At 34.2% G+C, this 15,236-nt stretch overlaps 1 protein-coding gene across 2 annotated transcripts in view; it reads right to left on the bottom strand.

Annotated features, from left to right (window-relative positions):
- NRIP1 (nuclear receptor interacting protein 1) overlaps positions 1–15,236 on the bottom strand; it is an 85,943-nt gene that overhangs the window by 56,086 nt on the left and 14,621 nt on the right. For both annotated transcript variants that reach the window (XR_012506189.1, XR_012506183.1), the window contains exon 2: positions 11,146–11,217. The gene's annotated coding sequence lies outside the window, so the exon portion shown is untranslated. The remainder of the gene's footprint in view (positions 1–11,145; positions 11,218–15,236) is intronic.

The raw sequence follows: 15,236 nt of genomic DNA, 5'->3' as shown, positions 1-15,236 counted from the left end.
TTCAAAAGATTCAGGATATTTTAGCATTTTAATTTACGTGAACTAGATAAGCATTATACAAATGAAAAGGAAAAAGCACTCACTCCCAAAATTCCAACATTAACCATTTACATTAAAAGCCTTCAAAACTGTATTTCCCACAAGTACTCAAGGCCATGTCCAAAAGGTATGTACAGAATAATAAGGACTAAAAATGACTGTGAGCCAGGTGCCAGGAACTGCATTGTGCTTTCTACGGTTTAATTCCTTTAATTATCAAAACAATTCTATAAAGTTATTCCCATTTTACAGAAGCGAACACAGAACCTTAGGAGGAAAGATTATTAAGCCAAAATCAACAGTCACTAAGTAAGCGGCAGAGTTAGGATTCACACTTGTTCAAAACCACCACAAAACAGTGTCTCAATCCTTGACAAATTTAATCCACTCACCTGTAAATACTGTTTTGATTTGACTATTGTTTCCTAAGGATTTTTTAAAAGCCTCAAATGTATTTCTATACTTTAATGACTCTCAACATGGAATAAAAGTTTTTAAAACAACTATTTCAAGGGTTAATTACCAGCTATTATGATTAACTTTTATCAATTAACTGGATTGCAAGTAAATACCAGTTATTGACAATAGTGCTAAGTCATGTATTATCTCACTTAATCATTATCTATGAAACAGATACTACCCAACTTTACAGATGAAGAAACTGAGGCTCAGAGCAGGGGGGTGACTTGCCCAAAGTCAGGCAGCAGGTAAGGGGCACACTGTGATTGAAATTCAGGTCAGTGTGCTTGTATAATGCATTCCACAAACCACCACCCAATAAAACCTCCAGTGTCAGACCCATTGCCCTGGTTAACTTGTCTCCTGATCATTTCATGAAAGACTAACATCTGTTTTTAAATCGCCAAATTTTCTGCACCTACAGCTATGCTGAAGACACAAATATAATTACTAGTCCTTGCTACCCCCACTAGCCTCTTTAAATAAAAATACACTTCCAGGGTAGTCTAGCTTCTGGCAATTTCTATTAATGAATTCACCAAATACAGTTGACCTCTGAACAACATGGGTTTGAACTACATGGGTCCACTTATATGTGGATTTTTTTCAATAAATATGCTGGGAAAGTTTTTGGAGACTTGCAACAATTCGAAACAGCTTTTGACAAACCACATACATAGCCTAGAAATATAAAAAAAATTAAGAAAAAGATGTCATGAATGCATAAAATATATGTAGGTACTAGTCCATCCTTACACAGGCGTAAGGTGAGTGATATTTAATATAAAATTAATAATGTGTTACTTTCCTGTTTTATAACTTAGCTTTCAAAGAATTATATTACCATACAGACAGTATGCCCCCTCCCAAACATGCCATAAACATTTTATAACAATTCATTCATTACTGGTAAGCCAGGCCATTGTAAAGCAATCATATTGATTACATTAGGCTACCATTAAAGTCATCGTATTGCTGCTTCTTCATTATCAATGCATGAGTTGTTATTCCTGTAGGTAAATATGAGTTTTTCACGTTATCTTTTCACATTTGCTGTCTAGTGTTAGCAATGCATATAACATCTACAGCGTTGTGTATCACACAAGGCAATACTGATGCAGATACTGACAGACAGACAATTCATCACGGAAACAGATGACACAGACTCACCCTGTTGATGAACAGTACTACACAATTGTCTCCTCCTTATGATTTTCTAAATAACATTTTCCTTTCCCTAGCTTGCTTTATGGTAAGAATACAGTATATAATACATATAACATACCAAATATGTGTTAACCAATTATTTATTTTATCGGTAAGGCTTCCAGTCAACTGCAGGCTACTGGCAGTTAAGTTTGGGGTAAGTTAAAAGTAATACTCAAATTTTCAAATGCACGGGGTGGGGAGTTGGTGCCCCAGCTCCTGTCTTGTCCAAGGGGCAAGTGTACATTGCTTTTGTTACCACCACAGCATAAGCACCCTGAAGTTTCCTTACTGGAATAAAGCCTGTTAAACCTTTTTTTCAGGAAAACTCTAGAACTTTTGTAAGTATCAGAAAGCTAAGGAAATATTGACACTTTAAAATAAATCTTGACCCAGTAAGAACTGGTACTAGGTCTTTTATTTTCTTGCAGTCAGCAAAACTACGAACCTATAAAAATTCAGAGTAATTAACGGCATGCATTTTGAAGTACTTAGGTTATGTGGTTAGTCACTTTGCAAACTCACACTTTACACTGGAAAAACTTTTTTAACCTGGATATGTGAGCGGAAATCACTTTTAAAACCTGTAACTGCTGTACAATGAAAGAAAAAAGCAAGTCTATGTGGGGTTTTACTAATTGTTCTCCAGGGAGAAAAATAATTACTGGCTTCTATGCACCTTACTTTATAATTCCGGCGCATTCACAAGCTGCTGTTTCTAACCCTGTATTAATCTAGATCTCCAGAAAAAATTAAGAAAGACCACTTTAATCACCCAACAGAAACAAGCCACTGTGCACGTGGAGAGCAGGAGTGGAGGAAGTGGAGAGAACCGGGTCAGCAGGTGGCAGATGTTAACGGTGCAAACTTGAAAGGAATTCAAAAGACCAGGACTTGTGAAAACTCTTAAAGTGGAGTAGAAACAAAGAAAGAAAGATGCAAAATTTGTGGAGGAAAAGATCCTAATTTAGAAGGGTGTGCTACTGAGTACACAGTGGTCATCCAAAAACTCATTTCTCTTAAAATAACAGAATTAATAATATTGTCAATAATATTTTATGTTTCTAGAACGTTACACTAGTGACCACAAACTTGATTTCCTCATTTACTCTGTGGGATATCCCTGTGATGTCGACTGTATCCTCATTTTACAGATCAGGAAACTAAGGCTCAGGTTAAGCAATTTGCTAACAGTCTGCACGAAGAGCTGTGAGTCAAATATAAATCTTATGATTCTAAGACCAGCATTTCCCACATCACATATTGAACTGTGACCACAAAAGTGACTTAAGTGTCTGCACAAGAGGTAAAAGAGAAATATATCCCTTGGGTTATTATTACTATTATTGTAAAGCAAAGAAACAAAACAACTACTTCTAACTTTTCTCAAAAGAAAACAGGAACGCTATCCCTAATAAATGTTTTGTTTTAAAATACAAGCTTAAAAGCTAATGACTAGTGATCATGTGATAAGCCTATTAGAAAAAAGTCTAAATGTTGAAACTTGAGTGTTTTAAATAGTTCACATACATTCGTATCAAACACTTTTTGGTGCAAAAAAAATAAAAGTACAACAATCCATATTTTACATTAAATCAACCAAGAGGAAGAGAGGTTATACTATTTTGTAGAAGACTTAAAAGCTAAGATAATAACATTCTGTGGTCACCAGACAGAGTTTAAATTGTATGTGACTTTCTAACAAATAGTGTAATGACGTTTTTCACCCTTAACAGAAACTCATGGGAGTACTTAAATAAAATAAAAATGCTATCAATTTCTTACTTCCTGAAATTACTGTGAAAATGGCAAATAAGCATGAACTCACTCAGTATTAATATAAAACCTCCATGCACATATTTTTAATACACTGTTGTCAAAGGAACTTTAAAAATAGTCCGTCAGGTTATATTCATTTCTATTAGAATAAACACTTAGACTTTCTTTCAGAACTTTTGTCTGTATTATAAAGTAAAACCAAAGGATCATTTTTTAAAAAGGCTAAACATTTTCTAAACTTTATACTCTAGGGAAATAAAATGAGGGATCTGCATACTGCTTAAATATTTCTGGGTGGGCTATAATGTTAACTTCCCAAACCCATTTAGTTGCCAAAAGAATATTATCCGAATTGCACGCCGTATTTTGTTATGAGTAAAGAAGATTTAGAAACCACAGTTACCCTCTCTTCCTTACACGTTCAGCCTCTGCCATCATTTTATGTCACCAACATCAGAGCATTTAAACACAAGGCCGTAGTGGGCCCACATTATCAGGGCCTGTTTTACGTGTGATGACAGCGTTCGTGGTTTAAGACGCTAGCCTATGACACTCATCTCCCCTTAAACCTCAGCCTACCTTGCTCTTTAATGTACAGCTGTCATCAGGTTATACATGACACTCAGATTTTGTCTTTGAGAGGGAAAATATCTCTGAAAATCAGAAATTTGTTCTATTCGTAAATAGTGTTCTTAGCACTAGAACTATACCCAATCAAATAAAAAATGTTTTCATCATCCCAAATTCAGTCCCGTTTAAAACTTGCACTAGCCAGGGAAGCTATTTAGTCTTAAATACTCCTAGGAAATAGAATTGACAGGGATGGGGTCACCTTTAAAAAATTTATGGAAATCCGTGAAATGATGCCCTTCAAAAAGTGTATTTAACCCCAATGTAATTCAATATGAGGAATTGAGGATCAATTTTAGAAAGTTAACAAAACTTTTAAATTCATTCATCTTGGAAACCATTGCATTCCAAACAGGTAATTCATTACTTTCACCAAAGGTATCTGTATTTTGTTTATTGTTTCAGATGAACAGTTAAGAGACTTATTAGAATAAACATTCAGTTAAAATATTAAATCAATCTTCCTATTATTCAGGTAAGGAACATTAAAACAACATTCTAAAACAACATTAAGTTAAGCCAAACAAATGGATATACTCAACAAAATACAGTTTGGGTACTATCACAGATCACCCCATAAACAGGAGGCATCAAGCTGGGTGCTTTGTAAATCACAAATTTATAAAAGACATGGTCCCTTCCCTACAGAAGTTTACAATCGTGCTGAGAATGGATCAGTGTGAAAGGTACTCATCAGCTACTAAAGGGGAATGGAAGAGTGCACTTGTTCCTTTCTTTAGGGCGATCGTACAAATCACAGGATAGTTAGCATTTTGGTAAAAGAAAACCAGAGGGAGAAGATCACAAGACATCCGAGACAAAGCGGGCAAAAACGCTGATGGTATAAGAAATGCGCGATTAACATGCCCAAGGATGAGGCAAGTGAAATACAATGCAGAAGCCATATAGAAATAGGACTTGGCCTTTATCTTGTGGGCAAAGGTCTTTGCATTCAGGGTAATGATTGTTTCTTCAGTAAGTTTTATTGTGCTATAGTGTGTAGAACATACTGGATAATAAAAACTAAAAGGTAAAAAGACCAGTTAGAAAGCTACTATAGTAACTGTCTAACAATCATGAAGTACTAAGTAAAGTTTGAATCTGGAAGATGGCAGTGGAGAAAGAAAGGAAGAAACCAAACCTCACAATTCTTCCTGTTCTAATGAAAATGATTATAGAAATAGTCATACATATGGTTGCTTGCTATTGTGTTGAATACATGAAGGCATAATATAAAATTCAAAACTTCCAAACAGATTTGCAGGAAAGATTTTGCTTAAATCATCTCATAAAGTCAACTACTCTAAAATGGAATAAATGTATATAACATCTCCTCTGAATGTATTCTAGGGTAGATATACCATTTCTTAATACTGTAAATCTTTGATTACATGTTATACTATTTTAAAAACATTCATTATAGGTAACCTAAAAGTGACACTTTCAAAAACTACAATTAGAAAATATCTGTATAAAATGGAAAGACAACCTACACTTTACTATATAGAAATTACTTCTTAAAAATTATCAAAGTGTGCCTGATTTGCACTAATTTTGAGATAACACAATGAATGTCTCTATATTTAACAGAAGCACAAGATCTCTCTTGTAAATGTACTTGTCAAATTGATTACCAATATTTTATGACTCAAATGGAAAAATACACATATGTATACTCCAAAGCTAAATTACCTGACCATAACAATCCACCCTATTTTTTGAAAACTTCATATCTACATATTACTTTTCATAGGGATATATGTATCAGTTTGATGAATAAACTACTTGCAACTAATTCAAGTTATCAAAATGTATTATTACAAATATAACTGAAGATTTTTGTTTTCCTTTAAATATTCCCTGCCCCATTAAGTCCATAAAGGCAAATTTTCAGGGGTGAAAAATAGTGTATCTTCCCTATGTATTCAATAAATATTGAGTCAATAAATGTGTATGAGCTCCTTCTAGATGTCCAGCCTTTTTTAAACCACTTTATCAAGGTAGTATTTATACACAAAAATAACTGTATATGTGTAACATATACAAACAACTTGATCAGCTTGGAAGTAAGTATACACTTATGAAACCATCACCATAATCAATGTCATAAACACATACATCACCTTCAAAAATTGCCTCCTGCCCCTTCATTTTTTATGTGATAGGAACATTGAACATAAGATTTATCTCTTAGCAAATTTTTAAGCGCAAAGTATAATTGCTAACTATAGGTATTATGCTGTACAGTAGATCTCTAGGATTTATTCATCTTGAATAACTGAAAGTTTGTACTTTTTGACTAACAGCTCTCTGCTTCCCCCTCCTCCCACTTCCTTGTAACCACCATTCTACTCTCTGCTTCCATGAGTTTGGTTCTTTTAGATTCCTTATATAAGTGCAATCATGTAGTATTTGTTCTGTAACTCGCTTATTTCATTTAGGATAATGTCCTCTAAGTTCATCCATGTTGTCCAAATGACAGAATTTCTTTCTTTTTTAAGGTTGAATAATATTCCATTGCATAGACATACCACCTTTTCTTTATCCATTAATCTGTTAATGGACATGTGAGCTGCTTCAAGTCTTGGCTATTGGAAATAATGCTGCAAAGAACGTAAGCATCTCCTCAAAATCCTGATTTTAATTTCTCTGGATATATACTTAGAAGTAAGGTTTCCGGATCACATCATAGTTTTATTTTTAAGTTTTTGAGGAATCTTTATACTGTTTTCCATAGTGGCTATACCAACTGATGCCCAGAATTATTCTAGGTTCTTTCAGACATATCAATGATGAAAACAACAGAGAGCTTTCATTTTAGAAGGGGAAAATAATCAATAAACAATCAATAATACAAAAAATTCAGAGTGTTTTAAAGGTGATAAGTGCTATGGAAAAAGAAAAGAGAGCAGCCTAAGAGGAAGGAGAGAGGAGATGTCCACTTTGTGCGGAGCGGTCACCAGCACAGGCCTCATCGAGAAGATGCCATTGCTTTATCAGCTAATGCAAGAACTTCAGTTTTACTGCAACTGAGGTGAAGACTTTTAAGCACAGGAATGATTTTCTTTTTTTTTTTAATAGCCAATAACATGTACTATTATAACTGGGTGTCAAGTATAGTTGACTTCATTTAAAAGGGAGGAAGGAGTACTATTAAAAAATGTGTTGGTGGGGATGGTTATAAAACAGCTACCTCACATCAGAAACCCAAAATAACAGCTAACACATGCAATCGTGGCCAGTGTTGTTTAATGCACTTTACTCCTCGTGACAACCCTTCATATGTGACCATTTTCACAGGTCAGCAGTTCCTTATCCATATTCGAATTCTGAACACTAAAAGTTTAAAGCAAGCCAATCTGGTAGCAAAATTTGACCCAAGTTCCTGTGAGACAGCTTATAGTTTTAGATTCATCTCACTTGGCAAATATATACATGCAGAAATATTAACCCACAAAATCTAGGTAACCTTTAAATATCCTAATTAATGAAAAGTCATTGGTACATTTATATGTATACATACAATCTTTTTTTTAACTGCCCTATTTTATTCAGGAGATAGTAGAGTTACATCATATGTCAATTTGCCACACTAAAATTAAACCAGCCATGCTTTAAAAAAAAAAGAGGAAAAAATAAAGTAAAATTCTGTCTAGCATATAACCTAGAGGAAAATGGACAATGTGAATCTGTTGTTACAGATCTGATTTTACAGTTTAAAGATGTGTATTTTTCATACAAATGCCCCCTCAACACTGGACAATTGCTTTATCTGGTGTTCAACCAAAAAAAAAAATGTTATTTATTCCAACACTGAAGGACAAATGGGCTGTTTGAGACCTACTGAAACATACTATATTAGCATCTGCATGGCATCTTTCTATTGAATTTTTAAGGATAATTTTAACTAGATATGAATTTGACTAAAGCACTGTCTTTTAAAAACCCAAGATATAACTCTATAACTATGCCATCTAAAACAGTAACCACTAGATACATGTTGCAACTGAAGCCTTAAAAACTGACTAATCTAAACTGCAATGGGCTAGAAATATGTGAAAATATACGCTGAATTAAAAAAAATTTAGTATGAGAAAAAGAATATAAAATATCTCATAATTTTATACTAATTAAGCAATGGAACAGTATTTTGCAGATATTGTGATAAATAAAATATTTTATTAGCTTCACCTGTTCCTTTTTCCCTTTTTAATGTGACTACTAGAAAATTTAAAATTACACATGTAGCTTACATTATACTGCCACTGAACAGCTCTGCTCTGTATAAAATTTCCCAAGTACTTATGTTCTAGAATGAATAATTTTACTTTAAATCACCAAATAGATTAATACAAACAAAGATAAAGGTAGTAAGAAACATTTAACAGATGTGCAGAAGTACTATTTTTGTTACTCAAGTGTCTCCATGACTTTAGATATCCAAAGAGGTAACCAAAATTCAACAATAAAGTAAAAGCCTTCATTATATGATAAGTCTAACTTGTTTTAAAATCCATTTTCAGTACTTCCTTAGTCATAAAGATGTATAAGAGGGTTCTGTGTCCTTTTTCCTTCACTCAGGTTAGAACAGATCTAAGTTTCATGAACCAAATACATATCATAGTGGAATCAGAAAACAGGCAACTTAACTTTAACAGATGGTAAAACTTCAGAACTCCTAAAAAAACAACTCTAGAGTTTACATAAAGCTGGAGAAAAACAAGTCTATTCCATAATAAAAAACTATCAGTAGTAAAAGATACACTGATTGACATTTCCTAAATAGCTTTAAAAGCACTCCCAGGATCTATTACTCTAAAGTTACACATATATACTCCACCACATAGCAGTTCCGCTCCTGTGCGTATATCAGAAATGAATGATTATTTCTACCAAACGACAGAAAGGAATGATTATTTCTACCAAACGACAGAAAGAAGTTCAGAGTAGCCTTATTTTAGCCCCAAACTGGAAAGATATTCAGTGTACACTTACAGCAGAAAGGCTACATGATGGTATAATCATACAGTGGAATATACACAATGGGGTAGGGGGTGGGGGGATTAATACACAAATGGATGACTCAAAGACATAATGGTAATTCAAAAATCAGACATGAAGAGAGTTCAAATTACATGATTCTAATAGTATTAAGTTCAAAAACAGGCACAAGTAATCCAAGGTAAAAGATGCTAAAGATTGGTTTCTGTTGGGTAGAAGCAGTACTGACCAGGGAAGACACCAATGAATGTTCTGGGCTAGGCTGTAGTTAGGCAGGAGTAGGGTAAGCTTAAGTTAATAAACCAAACAAACAAACAAACAAAAAGACCTCTGAACTAGCAAATAAGAGTGCCAATTTGACTATATGAAGTTTGACTTCAAAAAAGTGAGTTTTTAAAAATATGTGATTTTTTAAAAAAGGGTCTGATACATGAGTTATTTTCAAAAGAATTACTTAAAACCAATTCCTATTCAAAATTTACCCAAGAATTTCTTCACACTTAAACTTCTTTGCAGTTTCTTATTAATAAAAATAATAACCAGTTCAACTCTAGTCAACCTACTCTTAATTTTGAGATTACATGATAAACTTTCATAAACTGATAATTCACAATGGCTTCAAAAAGTGTAACAATCCCCTCTATAACTAATAGTTATACACTATTTGAATGTTTGTATCTTTAAATTTGTAATCACAGTAGTTAATTCTTAACTTCAATTTTAAAAGATAACTTTAAATTCCACAAAATTCAGGATCATATCCTTTCTTTCACTGATAAAGTATACGTAAAAATTAAAATTAGTATTTGGGAGTTTATATAAAAGTTATTTTACAGTCCTAATTTGTTTATTTAAATTTGTTATTTGCTTTTACCCTTCCGCTCACAAATGACAGGAAGAGGGAGAAAATGCTGTTTTGCTAATAGTGAATAACCCTGAACAGAGAGAGTTTAATATAATGTGCTGTGGAAACAGAAAAGACTATATTCACCCAATCATAGTGTTTGACAGGGGATTATTTAAGAAAATTTGTAAAACTGATTTTTGTGTTATTTCACGTGAATACAAATTATGACTCTCTAGTTAACAGAGTAATATGCATTCAAAGAAGCTGACCTATTCACTACAACTTTCACAAATACATTATCTTACTAAATGCATGTAGGCATCCTTCCTTCATCTGTTTCTATTCCTAGCAGGACAGCTGGCAAGTTTTTTAAAAGACAAACACAAGACTGATGGGAGGCATAAAGATGGACACAAGAAGGTAGATATGGCTGAAGTGGACTGTGTTCACCACTGACTCTTGCCAAAATTGGCTTGTGTATCCATGTGGGGTCTTGGGGTTGTAAAGAACAAAAATACAAAGCAGGTAAGTTTCTCAACTGATGATCTCAATAGCCTTCCTTCCTAGTAATATATCACGTGTACTGCAGGAATACATTACAGGTACTGCAGACTCGTGGCCTACAAGCAGATGAATTATTATGCTGCACCAGTCTAGACACGTGATGATGCAGAGATGGATGTTCAAAGGCAGAGTCAGGTGACCTCGCTGAGTATGTCCATGGACCCTGATGAAAGACTTCATGCAAATACAGATGCTAGCTGGTCCCTACACCAGAAGGCAGAATTATCACAGGCAAGAAGAACTTTAAGACTGCCTAAATGTTTAATGTATATTTCACAAAGTCTTCGATAAACAGAAGCTTTTTATAACTCATTTTCAAATCAAAACATTCTTTAAAATAGTACTATACTGAAAAGGTAAAAATGTAAATATCTCAGATGTTTAAAAAAAGGGCAAAACTGGTTCCATCTAAACCAGATTTCTTTTACTTATACAAAATTCAGAATTTACCAACACTGAAATATACCCCTCTCCTCTGTTACAATGTCAAACAACTAGTTTATCAACATCAAAAACTTAAGAAAAATAAACAACTAAATCTGGCATAATATTCTTTCTTTCCTATAACAGGAAAGGCTTAACTACTTTAAAAAGTGGAACAAGGAGACAAAATACAATACCTTCTGAATGTGTCTCTTCCAAATGGTAAAATAAGGGGTCCTGAGAACAGAGTTCTTAAATCCAAACACTCTCTGAAAATTAAGAGAAATAAGTGTTACTTCAAGTGCATCTTATCGCAAAGAATTTCAATAGCATATTTTACAATGAAATCTTAACTACTGACTGAGATAAACCATCTGAAAAATGACAAAAAAGATGTACTGCAAGTAAAAATATTCTTAATTTTATATGTTTCCCTTGGGCATAGCTGTTGAGCACATCTGACGAAAAATATGCATTATAAAATTATTTACCAAAATACACTGCCTATCGGTCTTCACACCAATTCTCAAGTATGTGAGTAATGTGAATGACAAAGAGGAATTCTGATCAAGAAAAAGTATTATAATTATTCAATAATCAACACTAGAGTCGGAACACCTAATTTCTTTTCTAGACCATTAGAAACAAAAGATGTTAAACTCGGAATCAGAACTTTCCTAGATACAAGATGACATCAACATGTGGGAAAGTTTATACTTTTAAGAACAAAAAAGAGTAGGTGAAAAAGTTTTTGGCCAGCAAGAGACATAGTGGAGACTTTAATTCTGTGGTGGCTGAAGAAAGTGTGTGCTGATCAACAGGCCGGTGGGCAGTGAGACTGGCTGGTGATAAAGAAGGTCAGGAGCAAACTCGAGATCCCCTCATAGCCACAGTCAATTCCTATCATTCCCATCAGCCACCACATTTACACCTGGTTTACACTTCTAGAATTCGCAACTCCTGTCTCATAGCCTGTGATCAGTTCTCAAGGATTATAGCTTAGCCCCAAATAAATCCATAAACCTGAACTTTAAACTCGCCAAATAAAGTATTTTTCATTATCACTTCATTTAGCCAGTGCCCTTTAGTCTCCTTAAAGCCATACACAGATTACAAATTACTTTGAGCAATGCTTCCTTAACATCCTAGGGAAGCAGGCCCTTCAACCACCGTCCTTTCCCCTGCTCCCTGCTGCTATCCCTGTGACTGGGGGTCCTCTATTCATCCCTGAATACCGAGCACCTAGCATGGAGCAAGGCAGAGAGCTGATGCTGAGAAAAATCTATGAATCAATGAATCGGAGAGACTTTATCAACTGATATACCACGCTGAAGTAAAAAAAAAAAAAAATGCGAGCAAGGGAAAGAAGGCAGTTAGTTACATGAGCCACTACAGTGAAGAATACTTGTTTTCTTTAATTTCATACGTCATACACACACACTTAATTCTCATTCTCTCTCCCTCTCCCCCTCAGTTCTTCATCAGCAAGATTCTCCTGGTATCTATGGCAATACCCTCCCAAATCCTTCAGGCCACCAGCTCTGCTGGGTGGTAGGCCTCCTTTCTGCCCAAGAACTGGGACTCCAATCCTGCTGTCTGAGGTCCTGAACCTAGTGGCATGGTCATTGAACATTAACACAAATCCTCTAAACACAAACACCAGCAGCTCCTAAGCTACCCTCCATCAGCAGCAGGGAATGTCATCCACAAGTGTAAGTCAAAGATACCTAGAATCATAACTAAAGGCAGAATGTTCCCAAAATTTTAGAAGTAGACAGAAGGCATCGCCTTAAAATAGAAAAACAAAACAAACAAACAAAAAAACCCTGAGGAGACCTCCTAGTGATTTAAAAAAAAAAAAAGCATTATCATTTCCTATTAGGACACTACTTTTTCAGCAGCTAAATAAAAACATTACCAAATCATTTTATGCAATAAAATTTAACCTTACTTTGACCTTCCTCATAAAGCAAACAAACCTCTCTAGCCAATAAGGTTCCATCTGAACTATGTTAAGATGGTAAGCAATACCTTAATTACATTCATTTACACGACTTTGAAACTATTCTGGGCTGAAGTCACTGACTGCAAGGTCACAGAATACAAAAAAGTAGAATGTACGCAATTTATCAAGGAGCAATGATGCACTAGACGGTGGGCTAGACCTTCTCCCTCCCTCATTAGAAGACACCAAATGCTTAATGCAATCAACAGGTGCAGGCGTCTCTAACATCTGTCTGAAATATATCACACATACACACACGTTTATAAATATACATATAAAATATAATAAGAATATGTATTTGAGTAAGTCCACCATATATTATGGTTTTCTTATTAAAACCAACCTGCCTGAATAGAAACCAAGGACAATTCTATGCTTAACAGCATTTAAAATCAAAACATGAAACAGGGCAATTTTTTTTCACTATCTCATAAAAATTGCTAACAACTAAAATTCAGATTATAAAGCTATAACAATTTTTAGGACAAGATTTGCAAACACAGGATGCTAAGCATATAAAGAGTTTCTGTGTTCATTTTTCAAAACTTAAGCATATATTTAACTAATTTGTTTAGAGGAGCAGACTTCTACATGTCTCAAAGCCAATAATACCACATTAGTAGAAGAAATACAACTGACAGAAATTGACTACCATAAATTACAAGGGACAATGTGTATTATTCAAAACCTCAGAATATATCAAAACACACAAAAACAAGTTAACCATACAAAACATTTTCCTTTAGTAAAATTCTAACACAACTAGATATTATTGGCACTTGAATTTACTGGAGAAAAGAGAAAGGAACTAAAAGGATAGGATTGAGGGAACTTTAAAAATCTTTATAATATTAGTACAAATGTAGAGCGTCAAATATTTGTTTTAGGTTTAATATAACATCACCAGGACATCCATTTAAGGAGTTTTTGTCCATTAAATTAGGTAACTCTCCCACATTTAATTTCCTACCAAAGCACTTTTATACTGCTCAAACCAAACTTTCCCATTTAAAAATGATTTAGTGAAAGAGAAGCAATGAAACTATAAAATTTATGCTTCTTCACCTTCTCTCTCTACATAGAAGGGCAAGACTCCTTTCATGTAAATCTGTATTAGAAGCAAATCATTTCATTGTGCTGCTCCACAAAGAACACAAGGATGAACACATATTTATTTAAGAACTATATTCCTAAATAATCTCCAGTACCTTGATGTCACTCTGTCCTTTTTAAATGAGAAATAAAATATCTCAATTTCTCTTGATAAATTAGGAAAATTCACTTTGGAATAGCTTAGTAGTAAAATGCATACATCGATTTTAAAAAGTACTAGTCCTATTATGAGCCACATCTAACTTTCAGTGACCATATCTTCCTTAGATATTTTAATTTTCTTTCTATAAGAAGCAATTCAGGGTATAACATGATACATATAATCTGTCTAACTATGTAATGAGCAATTTATGGTTTACACATTTGACAAGGATAAGAGCGCTGGGGCCAATCAGCATCTTATAGCATTGTTTCCAGTGTTCTTGGTCACATTTTTATTTGATTTCAAATCTCAGGCTCACGATAATTTTCTGATAATATGATAACGTACTGTTATTCCTCAAACACCTCTCTCTGTCCACTGAAAAGACTGAATGCTTTATGTTCCCAAAGCTCATTAATTATGATCATAATACCTAAAGTTCAATTTCATATACATAAAACTAGGATCTTCCTTTCCTTGGATCTCAGAATATGTTAAAACCATTTTTTATAACCACAACTTAGCCTTTGTGTACCTTTAAATGAGCTACAACCTTGAACTGAAAATGAACTATATTAACGGCATCACTCTCACAGCTCTCAAAGTTGAGGAAACAAGTCCAAATTTAGGTTCGAACACACTTCATGTTATCAGCACACATCAACCTCAGGTGACCAGGGTAAATCCTACCCATGAAGCAAGTGTGCACGGGTGATTGTACTCCTCTTTCCAACTCTCTTTCTTTTTCTCTTTCCTCTCCCTAGGTGGTCCATGAACAGAAAATTACACTTTTTAAATATATATAATGAAATGGAAGTCAACGATCCTAAATAAAGAAACTTACCAATTATGAACATAAAATTAAATCACTGGACTGACAGGGCTGCTCAGATAACACTCAGCGAAGAACAATGTGACTCAAACCATAAGGAACAGACCGAAAGCACTCAGTAAGATCAAGTGTAGCTAGAGGAGACCCTCTCTCCACTTGAGACACCTGCTACAGAATATGTTCATTGACAGTTCCG

This window comes from Camelus bactrianus, chromosome 1, assembly GCF_048773025.1.
Source record: "Camelus bactrianus isolate YW-2024 breed Bactrian camel chromosome 1, ASM4877302v1, whole genome shotgun sequence".
NCBI lineage: Eukaryota > Metazoa > Chordata > Mammalia > Artiodactyla > Camelidae > Camelus > Camelus bactrianus.
This window is presented reverse-complemented; position numbering and strand designations above follow the sequence as displayed.